Consider the following 17084-nt stretch of genomic DNA (forward strand, 5'->3'; position numbering starts at 1 on the left):
TTTCTATTCCATTAACAGTCTCTTGCACCTCATCCAGTCTGCTCTTAAATCCTTCCATTGTTTGTTTCATTTCTGTTATCTCCCTCCAGAATTCATCCCTTCGCTCTTTCATATTTCTCTGTAGCTCCATCAGCATGTTTATAACTTTTATTTTGAATTCATTTTCAGGAAGATTGGTAATTTTGGTCTCACTAGGCCCTCTCTCTGATTTTTGAGGGATTTTGGACTGACAAGGTTCTTCTGCCTTTTCATGGTGATGGAAGTGACTGCTGACAAGTGACACATGTGTCAGCTAGGAGAACAAAGCTCCTTCTGCTTGCTGGTCATCTTGCCCATCGCTGCTGCCTGTGTCAGTCAACCACATTCAGGGAGCAGCCTCTGGGTTAATTCCCTGAGCTTCCATGCGTGGGGGGGGGCCCTCTGGATGGCCTAGGTCACTTGCAGGGGTCACAGGTGAGCAGCGAATGTTCACCACGAGAACAAAAGCCCCTTTGTGCCTTCCATACTCTTTGCTGGTCTATCTATCATGGCAGTTGACTGCAGGCAGGGGCAGCCTCTGGGTCTGGCCCACTTAGCTGCATGCTCGGAGAAGCCTCTGTATGGTTGCTGTGGGTGGGGCTGCTCCCCATTTGCTCCACAGTAATGGCGGATCAGCTGGGTCACTTGCAGTGCCAGCAGGGGGGAATGAATGGCAGGCTGCTTATTGCTGTGACAGATTTCAGTGCTGAATTGCCACCCGAGGGGTTAGGGCACCTGAAGTTCCTTAAAGTTCCCAGCCTGCTGGACTGAGTGTGCCAGGACAATTTTGTCCACCTATTAAACCCTTGTCCCTTTAAGACTTTTAAAGCACCCGCTTTTCTTTTGTACAAGGGCAGCCAGCTGTGGGAACCTGTTCACAGTCTTAGTCTCAGATTTTGCTTTTCTATTCCTCTAATATCCAGGACACCATGCAATGTGTGTCTGTGCTCACAGTGTAGATTTAGCAGTCCTGTACTTCCACTCCCTCCCCACTCTGATTTTTTTCCTCCCACCGGTGAGCTGGGGTGAGGGGAGTGCTTGGGTCCCTCCAGGTCACGGCTTTGTATCTTAACCTTTTTGTGGGATGTTGAGTTCTTGCAGATGTAGATGTAGCCTGGCTGGTGTACTGTATCTTCTGGCCAGTCTTTTAGGAATAGTTGTATTTGCTGTATTTTCAAAATATACATGGTTTTGGGAGGATATTTCTACCACCCTACTCATGCTACCACCTTAAGAATCCACTCTCTTCCTTTATTTCTAGGCTATGATTTTTTCAGCCTCACTTTTAATTCCATGAGCTATCCAATATACTTCCAACACAACCTTCCTCTTCCTGCCCCTACATACACACCCTGACATTAGACAGAGTTGGTTTCTGATTGTTTGGAACCAAACCATACAAGGACCTTGGGATGGGCCATGACCCATCTACTGTCACCCTTCCAGACCCCTCGTCTCTTCCTTCACTTTTCTAATAGTTTAAATAACTATTAATTTCAACATTTCAACATTCAATATTCATTTCCTTCATATCAAACTCTAGCCAGTATCCTCAACTTACCTGTGGGCTATCTTTATTTTATTTCACTGTTTGCCTAGTAAAAGCTGCTTTCTCTACTCCTAGCACTGAGGGCTGCTGGAGAAGACATTACAACTATTTAGATTGTTGTCAGCTCATTTGCAGTTTCTAGTCTCAGTTGGATCCTCCATACCTCTCAGAAATCTTTCTCGTTTTTCTTGTTCATTTCACTTTCTTATTCTATACAGTGATTTCAGGAGTGCCTCTACTTTCCTCAAGTCTCCAACTAAATCACTGCCATCACAGAGAAAGAAAATTCACTCATCTTCCATCCAGGAAACACTAAGACTAAGCTGTGTTGAGCCCATTCTTGCCTCCCACTCTTTACTAAAGTGGGAACATGAACTTTTCTCATACTTAAAAACTAGTCCTCAGGATTGTGCTCTAGATTCCATTTTTTTTTCTACCTTCTGAGAGAAGTGGATATATCAATTACCTGTGGCTCATCTATATCTTAACCTCACCACCTAGATTGGCACCGTATCAAAAATAGTTCTTTCCTGATGAATCATCTTTAAACTACTCCACTATCTTTCTCTTCCCATTCAGGACTAAAAAAAAAAATAGTTGTGAGGGCGGAGCCAAGATGGTGACATGAATAGTGCAGCAGAAATCTCCTCCCAAAACCATATATATTTTTGAAAATACAACAAATACAAGTATTCCTAAAAGAGAGACCAGAAGACACAGGACAACAGCCAGACTACATCCACACCTGCGAGAACCCAGCGCCTTGTGAAGGGGGTAAGATACAAGCCGCGGCCTGGTAGGACCCAAGTGCCCCTCACCCCAGCTCCCAGTGGGAGGAGAGGAGTCAGAGTGGGGAGGTAGAGGGAGCCCAAAACTGATAAATAGCCAGCTCGAGCCATCTACACCAGAGCACAGACACACAGTGCATGGTGTTCTGGATACTAGGAAAATGGGACAGAAAGACCTTTGAGCGGGTCCCCGCAGCCAGCACCCCAGGGACAAAGAAAAGAGACTGCTTTTTGAAAGTCTTAAAGGGACAGGGACCCCACAGCTGGATGGAAGCATCCCGGGACACTTACCCCAGCAGCTGGGAATCCCAGGGAACTCTGGGCACCCTAACCCCCTGGGCAGCAGCACAGCTTGGAGGCCCCTCACAGTGATAAAAAGCCTCCCGCCTGTTTCCCCTCCGACGTGGCTCCACCATTTTGGAGCAGCAGACTGAGGCCAGCTATGCCCACAGCAACTGCGGAGCTTAACTCCACAGCGGCCAGGCAAGAATCAGAGACCCCATCTGCGCGCAGCTGCCCAGCACAAGCCGCTAGAGGTCGCTGTTCTCCCAGGAGAGGAAGGCCACAAAACAGCAAGAAGGGACGTTCTTCCAGCCGATACACGTGCCAGCTCCCCACTACTACCTCTACTACCATGAAAAGGCAGAAGAATTTGATACAGACCAGAATCACAGAGTCAACCCCTTAGAAGGAGATAGACCTAACCAATTTTCCTGAAAAAGAATTCAAAATAAAGGTCACAACCATACTGACAGAGCTGCAGAGAAATATGCAAGAGCTAAGGGATGACGACCAGAGAGAGATTACAGAAATGAAACAATCTCTGGAAGGATTTATAAGCAGAACGGATAAGATGCAAGAGGCCATTGATGGAATAGAAAGCATAGAATAGGAATGCATAGAAGCTGACGCAGAGAGAGATAAAAGGATATCCAGGAATGAAACAATATTAAGAGAACTGTGTGACCAATCCAGAAGGAACAATATTCACATTATAGGGGTAACAGAAGAAGAAGAGAGAGAAAAAGGTATGGAAAGTGTCTTTGAAGAAATAATGGCTGAAAACTTCCCCAAACTGGGGGAGGAAATAATTGATCAGACCATGGAAGCCCACAGAACTCCCAACATAAGGGACCCAAGGAGGACAACACCAAGATACATAATAATTAAAATGGCAAAGATCAAGGACAAGGACAGAGTTTTAAAGACAGCTAGAGAGAGGAAAAAGGTCACCTACCAAGGAAAACCCATCAGGCTATCATCAGACTTCTCAACAGAAACCTTACAGGCCAGAAGAGAATAGCATGATATATTTAATGCAATGAAACAGAAGGGCCTTGAACCAAGAATACTGTATCCAGCAAGATTATCATTTAAATATGAAGGAGGGATTAAACAATTCCCAGACAAGCAAAAGTTGAGGGAATTTGCCTCCCACAAACCACCCCTACAGGGTATTTTAGAGGGACTGCTGTAGATGGGAGCCCTCCTAAGGCTAAATAGATGTCACCAGAGAAAATAAAATCACAGCAAAGAAAGCAGACCAACCAAATACTAACTAAAGGCAAAAAATAAAATCAACTACCCACAAAAGCAGTTAAAGGAAACACAAAGCAGCACAGAATAAAACAACCAACATATAAAGAATGGAGGAGGAGGAATAAGAAGGGAGAGAAATAAAGAATCACCAGACAGTGTTTATAACAGCTCAATAAGCAAGATAAGTTAAGTTAGACAGTAAGATACTAAAGAAGCTAACCTTGAACCTTTGGTAACCACGAATCTAAAGCTTGCAATGGCAATAAGTACATATCTTTCAATAATCACCCTAAATGTAAATGGACTGAATGCACCAATCAAAACACACAGAGTAATAGAATGGATAAAAAAAGCAAGACCCATCTATATGCTGCTTACAAGAAACTCACCTCAAACCCAAAGACATGCACAGACTAAAAGTCAAGGGATGGAGAAAGATATTTCATGCAAACAACAGGGAGAAAAAAGCAGGTATTGGAATACTAGTATCAGACAAAATAGACTTCAAAACAAAGAAAGTAACAAGAGATAAAGAAGGACATTACATAATGATAAAGGGCTCAGTCCAACAAGAGGATATAACCATTATAAATATATATGCATCCAACACAGGAGCATCAGCATATGTGAAACAAATACTAACAGAACTAAAGGAGGAAATAGAATGCAATGCATTCATTTTAGGAGACTTCAACATGCCATTCACTCTAAAGGATAGATCCACCAGGCAGAAAATAAGTAAGGACACAGAGGCACTGAACAACACACTAGAAAAGGTGGACCTAATAGACATCTATAGAACTCTATATCCAAAAGCAACAGGATACACATTCTTCTCAAGTGCACATGGAACATTCTCCAGAATAGACCACATACTAGGCCACAAAAAGAGCCCCAGTAAATTCCAAAAGATTGAAATTCTACCAACCAAATTTTCAGACCACAAAGGTATAAAACTAGAAATAAGTTGTACAAAGAAAACCAAAAAGCTCACAAACACATGGAGGCTTAACAACATGCTCCTATATAATCAATGGGTCAACGAACAAATTAAAATAGAGATCAAGGAATATATGGAAACAAATGACAACAACAACACAAAGCCCCAACTTGTGTGGGACGCAGCGAAAGCAGTCTTAAGAGGAAAGTATATAGCAATCCAGACATATTTAAAGAAGGAAGAACAATCCCAAATTAATACTCTAACATCACAATTATTGAAATTGGTAAAAGAAGAACAAATGAGGCCTAAAGTCAGCAGAAGGAGGGACATAATAAAGATCAGAGAAGAAATAAACAAAATTGAGAAGAATAAAACAATAGAAAAAAATCAGTGAAACCAAGAGCTGGTTCTTTGAGAAAATAAACAAAATAGATAAGCCTCTAGCCAGACTTATTAAGGGAAAAAGAGAATCAACACACATCAACAGAATCAGAAACGAGAAAAGAAAAATCACAACAGACTCCACAGAAATACAAAGAATTATTAGAGACTACTATGAAAACTTATATGCTAACAAGCTGGAAAACCTACAAGAAATGGACAACTTCCTAGAAAAATGCAACCTTCCAAGACTGACCAAGGAAGAAACAGAAAATTTAAACAAACCAAATATGAGCAAATAAATTGAATCGGTAGTCAAAAAACTACCCAAGAACAAAACCCCCAGGCCAGATGGATTTACCTTGGAATTTTATCAGACATACAGAGAAGACATAATACCCATTCTCCTTAAACTTTTCCAAAAAATAGAAGAGCAGGGAATACTCCCAAACTCATTCTACAAAGCCAGCATCACTCTAATACCAAAACCAGGTAAAAGACACCACAAAAAAAGAAAATTACAGACCAATATCCCTGATGAACATAGATGCAAAAATACTCAACAAAACATTAGCAAACTGAATTCAAAAATATATCAAAAGGATCATACACCACGACCAAGTGGGATTCATCCCAGGGATGCAAGGATGGTACAACATTCGAAAATCCATCAACATCATCCACCACATCAACAAAAAGAAGGACAAAAACCACATGATCATCTCCATAGATACTGAAAAAGCATTCAACAAAATTCAACATCCATTCATGATAAAAACTCTCAGCAAAATGGGTATAGAGGGCAAGGCCCTCAACACAATAAAGGCCATATATGACAAACCCACAGCTAACATCACACCAAACAGCGAGAAGCTGAAAGCTTTTCCTCTGAGATCGGAAACAAGACAGGGATGCCCACTCTCCCCACTATTATTCAACATAGTACTGGAGGTCCTAGCCACGGCAATTAGACAAAACAAAGAAATACGAGGAATCCAGATTGGTAAAGAAGAACTTAAACTGTCACTGTTTGCAGATGACATGATATTGTACATAAAAAACCCTAAAGACTCCACTCCAAAACTACTACAACTGATATAGGAATACAGCAAAGTTGCAGGATACAAAATTAACACACAGAAATCTGTGGCTTTCCTATACACTAACAATGAACCAATAGAAAGAGAAATCAGGAAAACAATTCCATTCACAATTGCATCAAAAAGAATAAAATACCTAGGAATAAGCCTCATCAAAGAAATGAAGGACCTATACCCTGAAAACGATAAGACACTCTTAAGAGAAATTAAAGAGGACACTAATAAATGGAAACTCATCCCATGCTCTTGGCTAGGAAGAATTAATATTGTCAAAATGGCCATCCTGCCCAAAGCAATATACAGATTTGATGCAATCCCTATCAAATTACCAACAACATTCTTCAACAAAGTGGGACAAATAGTTCAAAAATTCATACGGAAACACCAAAGACCCCCAATAGCCAAAGCAATTCTGAGAAGGAAGAATAAAGTGGGGGGGATCTCACTCCCCAACTTCAAGCTCTACTACAAAGCCACAGTAATCAAGACAATTTGGTACTGGCACAAGAACAGAGCCACAGACCAGTGGAACAGAATAGAGACTCCAGACATTAACCCAAAAACATATGGCAAATTAATATACGATAAAGGAGCCATGGACATACAATGGGGAAATGACAGTCTCTTCAACAGATGGTGCTGGCAAAACTGGACAGCTACATGTAAGAGAATGAAACTGGATCACTGTCTAACCCCATACACAAAAGTAAATTCGAAATGGATCAAAGACCTGAATGTAAGTCATGAAACCATAAAACTCTTAGAAAAAAACATAGGCAAAAATCTCTTGGACATAAACATGAGTGACTTCTTCATGAACATATCTCCCCGGGCAAGGAAAACAAAAGCAAAAATTAACAAGTGGGACGACACCAAGCTGAAAAGCTTCTGTACAGCAAAGGATACCATCAATAGAACAAAAAGGTACCCTACAGTATGGGAGAATATATTTGTAAATTACAGATCCGATAAAGGCTTGACATCCAAAATATATAAAGAGCTCACGCACCTCAACAAACAAAAAGCAAATAATCTAATAAAAAAATGGTCAGAGGAGCTGAGCAGACAGTTCTCCAAAGAAGAAATTCAGATAGCCAACAGACACATGAAAAGATGCTCCACATTACTAGTTATCAGAGAAATGCAAATTAAAACCACAATGAGATATCACGTCACACCAGTAAAGATGGCTACCATCCAAAAGACAAACAACAACAAATGTTGACGAGGTTGTGGAGAAAGGGGAACCCTCCTACACTGCTGGTAGGAATGTAAATTAGTTCAACCATTGTGGAAAGCAGTATGGAGGTTCCTCAAAATGCTCAAAATAGACTTACCATTTGACCCAGGAATTTCACTTCTAGGAATTTACCCTAAGAATGCAGCAGCCCAGTTTGAAAAAGACAGGTGCACCCCTATGTTTATCGCAGCACTATTTACAATAGCCAAGAAATGGAAGCAACCTAAGTGTCCATCAGTAGATGAATGGATAAAGAAGATGTGGTACATATACACAATGGAATATTATTCAGCCGTAAGAAGAAAACAAATCCTACCATTTGCAACAACATGGATGGAGCTAGAGGGTATTATGCTCAGTGAATTAAGCCAAGTGGAGAAAGACAAATACCAAATGATTTCACTCATATGTAGAGTATAAGAACAAAGAAAAACTGAAGGAACAAAACACCAGCAGAATCACAGAACCCAAGAATGGACTAACGGTTACCAAAGGGAAAGGGACTGGGGAGGATGGGTATGGAGGGATAAGTGTGGGGAAGAAGAAAGGGGGTATTACGATTAGCATGTATAATGGGGGCAGGGGCATGGGGAGCGCTGTGCAACACAGAGCAGACAAGTAGTGATTCTACAACATCTTCCTATGCTGATGGGCAGTGACGGTAATGGGGTTTGTGGGGGGGACTTGATGAAGGGGGGACCCTAGTAAACATAATGTTCTTTATGTAATTGTAGATTAATGATAACAAAAAAAAATAGTTGTATAGCTTCCCTGCTTGTGGAAGAGGCACAGGAGGAGGAAAAGTGGGCGCAGCATGTCATTCAAAGCCCACCTGATACAGGGTGAAGATGGCTTCACACAAAGGTCAGTCCAGAGTGGAGAGGGTAAGCCTGAGCCAGGTGAGGAGGATACGTCCATGTGAGTTGCAATCTGATTGGATGATAATGTCCTCACAGGGGAAGAATGTTTCTATATATAGGAAAGGGGATAGCAGTGGAAATGAGAGATTGATTACTTACACGGGGATTGATCAAATAAGTATATCTCATTAGACCAATGGGAGCCAGGCTCCCAGCATCAAGGAAGGGGTTACACATACAGGAAAGGGAGAAAGAACAAACCCTGAGGTGCTACATTAGAACTGATGGTATCAATGTGCACTCATGGTTTGAGAAAGATGAATAGCTAGATGCAATGCAAAACTGTTTATTTACATTCATATATACAGGCATATATAGCCTGGCTCTTTCCATTGAGATAGCTCCAAAGCACAAAACTCCAAAGGCAAAAAGCACAGCTAGTGCCCAGATCTTGTCTTCTAAATGTTACTCTCCACTATAAAGACTCAGGGCTAAAATAACTGATTCTAGGGCTAGGACAGAGAAAGTACAAGATGAACTTGTTATTATCTTGTGCCAGAAGGGAAGTAGTTAGAAAGTGATGGAGTCAAGAGAACACATGAGTCACCTAGAAGGGGTTTCTACTAGCTAAATTAGGAACCATTTGAACATCAAGATAAATAATGATAGTAATGAGTTATGGCCCATATTAGTCAAAAGTAGTACAAATAAACAAATGAGTAAATTGGAGTTTGATTAAGAATGGGATACTTGGAAACTTTTGAAGAACTTCCCCACAAAATATTAATTACTAGGGGAGAAAAACAACCAAAAAAAAAGAAAGAAAGAAGAAACTTAATAGTTGAGATTACTGACAAATTCTTAATCAAGTGACGATTAGTAATGGGACAAATCAAAATTGTATGTCATCTGACAGGACTCAATGAGAAGAAACCAGCAACATTTTTCAGGTGTTCCTGTCAAAAATCTAGTAATGCAGCCTTTTTCAACTGAACTACAGAACACAGTGACTACTTCTTCAACTCTCAAGAATACCACATACATAATTCAAATCATTCAAGGTGTACTGTCTTAGAATGGTAGGGCTTAATTCTCTCTCAGGACACTGCTTGGAAAAGGCACAAAGGTACATTCTACAAAATAACTGGCCTCTAATTAAGGTCATTAGAGAGTAGGAAAGATTGTATAGCTGCTCCCAACTGAAGGAGACTAAAGAGGCATGACAACTATATACAACAGGTGATTCTGAGATGACATCTTTGCTTAAAAGGAAAATACTGAGACAACTGACAAAACCTGATTGGAATCTGAGGATTAGATGGTAGTAATATATAATGTCAATGACTATTTTTCATGGTTGTAGTATGGTTATGTAAACAAATGTTCTTATTTGTAGGAAATACACAGTAAAGTATTCAGGGGCGGTGAAGCATCATACTGGCAAATTACCCTCAAATAGTCCAGTAAAAAAAGGTCTGTTTACTGTGCCGGCAAACTTTCTGTAAATCTTTCATTTGAAAATATCCTAAACCAAAAAAATTTAAACTGGACAACTACAAAGCTGAATAAATATAAATTCATCATCATCCTTATTCCTTCCCCTGTTCCTCATTTCAATGAATGACTCCACCATTCACTTATCAAGTTGCCTAAGCCAGAAATCCAGTACTATCCTTGATTCCCCTTTCCTCACTACAATATACATCCAATTAGTATGTTTCCTCCTGTACATATCCAATTACATACCAAGTCCTATTTATTTTACATCCTAAATATCTCTTTAGCTTATTCATTTCTCTCTAGTCATTCTGAAAGTACACAATTCCGGCCACCAGTGTCACTCTCCTGTATTACTCAAACAGCCTCCTAAAATAGTCTCAAGTGCTCCAATCCATTTTCTACACATCAGTCTAAATTACTCTAAAACACTAATCTGTTCATATTATTCCCCTCTGGTGTTTTTTTTTTTTTGGTATCATTAATATACAATTACTGTGGTTACTAGATTCCCCCCATTATCAAGTTCCCATCACATACCCCATTACAGTCAGTGTCCATCAGCATAGTAAGATGCTATAGAGTCACTACTTGTCCTCTCTGCTATACTGCTTCCCTGTGTCCCTACTACATTATGTGTGCTAATCGTAATGCCTTATTCCCCTTCTCCCCCCATCCCACTCATCCTCCCCAGTACCCTTCCCTTTGGAAACTGTTAGTCCATTCTTGGGTTCTGTGAGTCTGCTGCTGTTTTGTTCCTTCAGTTTCCGTCTGGTGTTCTTGATTGCTCCTACAATGAAATCCAAACTCCTTACATTGCCATACGTCCTGGTTTTCCCAAGACAGTTGATTTGAACCAACAGTTATCAGCCTCCCTTTTGCTCTCAAAAGTATCCCAGCTAGGACAATTAGTTACATGTTCTAACTAGCTCTAAGGTTCTGACAATCTGGCCTCTGTTTACTACTCTAGATTGATCATTAAGCACTCTGATTTCCCTCTCCTCTCTACTGAGTCTCAACTTCTCTGGGAAGGCTGTGCCTGAGCTCTGGATCAGGATTCATTACCTTTGCCCACTGTTCCCTAACACTGCACTGAGCCTATTGGTCACACACACTATCTACAGCACACATACATCTATTGTAACTATTCGTTTATATTCCCTGTTAAAGTCTAAAGTCTGTAAAGTTAACTCTGCCACTTAGGGTATGACCTTGAATAAGTTACTGGTCCTTTGTGAGCCTCAGTTTCCCCAATGTAAAATGAGGACCCTTGCATTATTGTTCAGATCAAATGATATTAAACATGAAAAGAGCTGAGCCCACCATCTTCATCATTTTGTTTTAAGAATTACATAGTCAAATGTATTTTTTCCCTCCAGAGCTCTTTTAAATTTGTCTTCTTTTCCTACCTAATTTTTAAATTTTCCTTTACATACCCTATTTATTAAGCAGGCAGAAACAAAACAGATTGTTTCTTAACACAAATAATAGTAAGTTTCTCCATGATAGTTATTTTTCTTGTTATTTCCTTTTTTCAAGAAAACACAGGTCTTACAGAAACTTATCTTCTGGAAAATGAGAAAATCCAGAAAACATTAGCATTACTCAAGCACAGAATATTTCTTTCTTCTCTGTCCTAGTGAGTAAATACACGTAAGTCCCCACAGCAAATTCTACATATACACTGTATAGTAAATGTATTTATTAAACTATATACTTTTAACATATTACATAACAATGTAGGCCAAATATATAAATTTGTGGAAAACAAAGTTTTCTATGACTTAAATAATTATTTAAAACTAAATATTGCTTTGAGGAAGAAAGCCCTATTGTAAAAAAGAGTAATGATTCAGTTGAGTGATGGGCCCTACACTGACAGACTGCACATTGTATATAACACATTTAAAGCTCTTTTGAGTCTCATAATTGTGAAGAAAAATATATATTTCCTAACTCTCTATCTTATATTCTGTTTCATTTAAAAATGTTAAGCTAAAAGTTCTGGCTTCTAGAAGTGAAAATTTAAACTTACATTGATTATACTTTTCTACTGACTGACCACACTTTCTCTAAATTTAACTATCATGTTTTACCTTTAATTGTATGATTTTATCTTAGATCTCTGTTGTTTAGGAAAGTATATGAGATTACACACTAAACACACTCCAAGAGCTTTTTTTTTAATTATTAAAGGAAAATTAATTCAGTTTTTTCTGGAGCTAAATTTATACAAACAAATTTAATCCACAGCACTGTCCACTGCTCGTGCTTTCTAATAACTTTTAAGTACCTGGAGTGTTACATTGTATTCCCATTCATAAATCCATAAAAATTTGCTGCTCCACAGCAAATACTGAATATTTTAAAATGCACATAAATTTTTTTTGAGTTATACTTTTAGTGACCAGGGTTTCACATACCTGATCATTGAATTTACCAAACCTATGAATGAAAAGTACTTTTTTCAGAAATGTTTTTAATGACTCTACTTTCTAAGAATCAACTATATACAATCTCAATATATATAACAAGTAAATATTATATAATCAAGACTTTTGAAATCAAGTATCTTTCTAGTACCTACTTACAAATCTGTTCAGAATACTGAAGTGTCAGCTGTAAAATTATGTTAAAATTCAGATAAACAATACTGCAAGTCTCACTTAACTTGCCCAAATCCTTACAATCGCTCTCTGCTATGGCACACAATAGCGTATTTCCTAAGCCGTCAGAAGCAGGGTGGAAGACTCTTTATCAGCTGTAAATATAAGTAATATAAGTAGAAAAATGCTGAAAGGGAGTATCTGTATTTTTAATAAGGTTACTATTTTACAACATAAAACTTCATTTAGCAAAGGCCAGTAAACCTCATTCACTTGAACTGGGATTGCACAATACATCATGATGGTGACCTGTGACAATCACACACATTTATAAAATGACAGCTTGAATTAATATTTTTTTAATTCATCAGTCTTATGTGGTTTCATGTGGTTATCTAGAAAAACTTCCCATAAGATCCTATAACCTTACAATGAAAAACTTCTTTAAGATAACATTTTATTATCAATTTATCAAATATCAACAAACATACATTGAGTAGTATTATTTGCCAAGCACTATGCTAAGTGCTGGAGATACAAAAATGGATTAATACTTATGCACTAGATAAGACATGGAGAGTGACCTTGAGAGGCTTAGAGTATTATGGAAGAGATAATAAATGTACAAACTACATAAAAGACTGTGAAAGAATAAGGTGCTGTGAGCAAAGAGAAACACGTAATCCAAACACATAATCCAAACTTCTTGGGTGAGATACTAATAAATAAATCTATTGACTTGCTTGCAATATGGCCTAGTGATTAACAGCACAGGTTCAAATCCTAGCACCATCTGTTACTAGCTGTATGAGTTTGGACAAGTTACTTCACCACTCCAAGTCTGTTTCGTTTCCTTGTTTATAAAATGGATATACTAGTGTTTACTTCATAGGGCTGTTAAGAGGATCAAAAGAGATAATGAGTAGAAAGCACAGTGGCTGCCATATCATATGCTAGTATCCTGGTTGTTATAAAGATGATCTCTTTCTATTTCTCACACACATACCCAACTCAGCATACAACCTGGTGGTTTCTGGACTCTGTGGCCAATGTATGCATGTCCTATACATCTACAACTCACCAACCCTCCTCCCCCCATCTTCTGTTATCAGCTAGGCTTACCAATCCCCTGGAAGTCTTGACTTGCTGTCATTACCTAACATGTCTGAGCATACCCACTCTTTGAAAGAGGACTTGACCGCTGAGCATCTCTGGACTGCTGGACTGCCTGTCTCCTCATCTTTCTCTGTCCCCACAACTGCCACAGGACAGATTTCTTGCCTTTCATCTTCACACTACTCTCTGAAGAGTCTTTCTTATTCATGTTTTGGTGATTTTTAGGCAGTTTACCTAATAAGCTTAGTCCTCTTTTAGCCACGACAGTCTCAAAAGCCAGTGACCAACATTTCATTTCATCTGGCGTGAACTTCACTGCAGAGTGAGAGATATGGAAACAAGCAATGCAATTAGAACACAAAACACTGAGGTTTGTGATGATGAGAAAGGCTAATGCTAAAAACAGAGTAACAGTATGGCCTTTCCTTCTTCCCCACAGTCCCTATAAGATCATGACTGTATTTTACATCAGCCTTGCAACAATCTCCCATTTGCTGCTTGCCTATCAAATGACTCTTTCAAACGGTTCTTCTCTCCTTCTGCTCCATTTGCAGAAAGACCAAAGGGGAGGTCAGAGCTCAGCTAAGTTTCTTCTTATACATTCACCTTTCTGAGAGCTTCTATCAAGTTTCACCAAAAAGGACCCAAATAATAGCAAAAATAATACTACTAATAAATGAAAAGCTAAAGTTAAAAGACTTCTCCCTATTCAAGTGTCCTTTATTTCTAACAGTGTAAAAGCTATGATTTGAACATTAGAGTTATTATGTAAAATGGTATCTACTCTAGCTTCCAAATTTTGTTTTTAATGCACACCTTATAAAATTATTTTGGCTTTATCAAAGCATTACTCCCACTTTCTAAAGATCAAGACAGCCTATATTATTTTAACTTGAAAAATATTCATGATTTAATTCTGTTCTTCACTTCGGATCATTTGTTTTGTGCTTCTTTACAACAGCATGAGTACTTCCATGTCCACAAAATCCTTTACATGTTTCACAGTCCAAAATACTAAAGCATTAAATTTCTTTTATCAGATTCTCCACAGCAAAATACCTTGAAATTCATACATGACTACAGAAATGTTCTAACAGTTTGGGGAAAAAACATCTCAGTTGCCTCATGCTTCCACTGGATATTTATGTTACAAAAACAACAAATACAAGACTAATCGCTGATTTTCCACATGTGAATTTACTAGGTCATATTTTAAATGTGTGATTTTTAAAGTTTAGCTATCACCTGACCTGTTTCCTGACCCTAAAACAAAAGGTCATTTGAAACACTTAGAAATCTGGAGGCAGTGAGTCCTCCGCAAACTTTAAAACTTAACTTGCCCCTCCTCCTCACAGTTTTTCCTGACAAACGCTTCCTTCACCATAGCTACATCTTCAATTTGGTAGCAAGTAGAATTAACATGAAAACTGAGCCAATTACAGATGCATGAGAAACAGTAATTCTCTTACAGTTTTTAAGTTATGGTATCATAAAGATAATAATTAACATAAATAAAGCTAACCTTAGGTGGCAGACCCTAGGAAAATGCTTCCATTAAACAGTATTGAAAAGGTAGAAGCAGTAAATAACAAATTTGGGGGGTTTTAATCATTCAAAATAATGATCCTCTTCATCAACTGAGAAAATGCTGATGAGTGGAAGGGCAACATTCTCCAGGTAAGATAAGGAATTTTATATTCCAGTTAGTCAAATAATTTGATGTAAGAAACTGGGAACAAAAAAACAGAAACAAAAAAATACTTGGAACTAGGGAACTAGTTTCTTTCAATTATATTTTGCCACTAGAACTCAATATCCATCTGAAAATATTAGTCATTGTCATTACAGTTTTTTTACTCCAGTTACACAAGTTGTGCCTGGTCAAAAGTCATAAAATAGTTCAGAAAAGAAATTAAGCATTTCTGATCCTTCTTACAGGCCTCATCTCACTTGAGCCTGGATGAATACACTTTCCCAACTCATCTAACTTAAAATGTGTTGCAAATTCATTCAAAAGACCCTCCCTTGACTCCCCTCATCATATCTGTTGTCAAAAAATTCTACTTGATTAGAAGCATTGTCATAGCTTAACTGGCAATGCTTTTCTTACTTAGTTGTACATCTATATGGAAACATACCAAAATGTAACAGTGGTATTTCTCTGGGTTGACAGAATTATTTTACTTTAAATCAAGAAATCAAAAAATAAAAGATTAAATGGCATTCATATAACACTCATCACATTATTTCATAATGAGGAAGAACAAAAACCATATTGGTACACAAAATGTGAATGTCTATTAAATACCAAAAACATAACACCAAATAATTAACTATCAAATCTGAAAAACAAATCTTACTCATTTTGCTAACAATATAGCAAATCATACCTCCAGTTTCCATATCAAAGTCAAATTTGTTTCATTTTAAAGATGTTAAAGAGTTGTCAGAGTTCCAAAATCTTGAAATACAGAATTAAGACTTAACAAAAACTTCCCTTAGTTCTACAGCACTCAAGCTGTCAAGTGTTAGTTAACATAAGGATTAAGCATGGATTTCACATTTTTCTTTAAGAAACAAGTTCTAACTGCTGGTCTGATTTGTCTTACCACACAGGAAAACTTTCAGTTGAGATGGCTTGCTTTTTTTTATAACAATACTGAGCATTTTGATGTGTGAAAAAGTCCAGACTTGGCAATAATTTTGACATATCACCTCAATGTTATGTATCTTGATAGCAATCAGCATTGATCAGTTTTTGACAGAGTTCTTGAGAGCAAACTTAAACCTTTACACAGCAAGATGGAATAATCGTTTAAAATTCAAGAAACAAATGCCATATAGATTCCTATATTAGTTCTAAAGAAACTATAAAAAGGGGAGGGGAAGCTAGTTATTCTGTCTAGTTGGGATTTTATTCATTTGCACCAATTGAACCTAGTGGAGGGGTTAGAAGAAGGGGAAGGAGATAACACAGCAGTAGAATATTGTTCTGGGCACAGAAAGCAGCATGTAACTGCACATTGGCAACAGTAAGACATGCTAACAAAAGGGACAGAAGATGTACTTGACAGGAGAATAGAGTTAGCAGATGAGTAGGAGGAGATGGCATATGAAACGTAGGCTGGGGTGCAGTAAAAGAGCCTTGGTGGTAAAGACGAATAGCTTAAATTTTAATGCAAAATACAGTAAGGGCCCAGTGAAGCAAGTCCAAAAGTCCAAGATACTGGCACTGCAGCCATTTCAAGCTGTCTAAAGGCTAGTAGATACTATGATGAGGAGACTGAAAAGGGGAGGTTATAAAAGTCACAAGAGAAAACATTCAAAATGTAGTCCATTTTTTTTCTTTTATAAATAAAAGCATAAAAAAGGATTTAGGGGTGCCAAAACTGCTGGCTGAAACAAATAGTTTCTTGTATTTTCATAGTTTGAATAAATAGCAGAACG

This window comes from Manis pentadactyla, chromosome 2 (assembly GCF_030020395.1).
Source record: "Manis pentadactyla isolate mManPen7 chromosome 2, mManPen7.hap1, whole genome shotgun sequence".
In the NCBI taxonomy this organism is placed as follows: Eukaryota; Metazoa; Chordata; class Mammalia; order Pholidota; family Manidae; genus Manis; species Manis pentadactyla.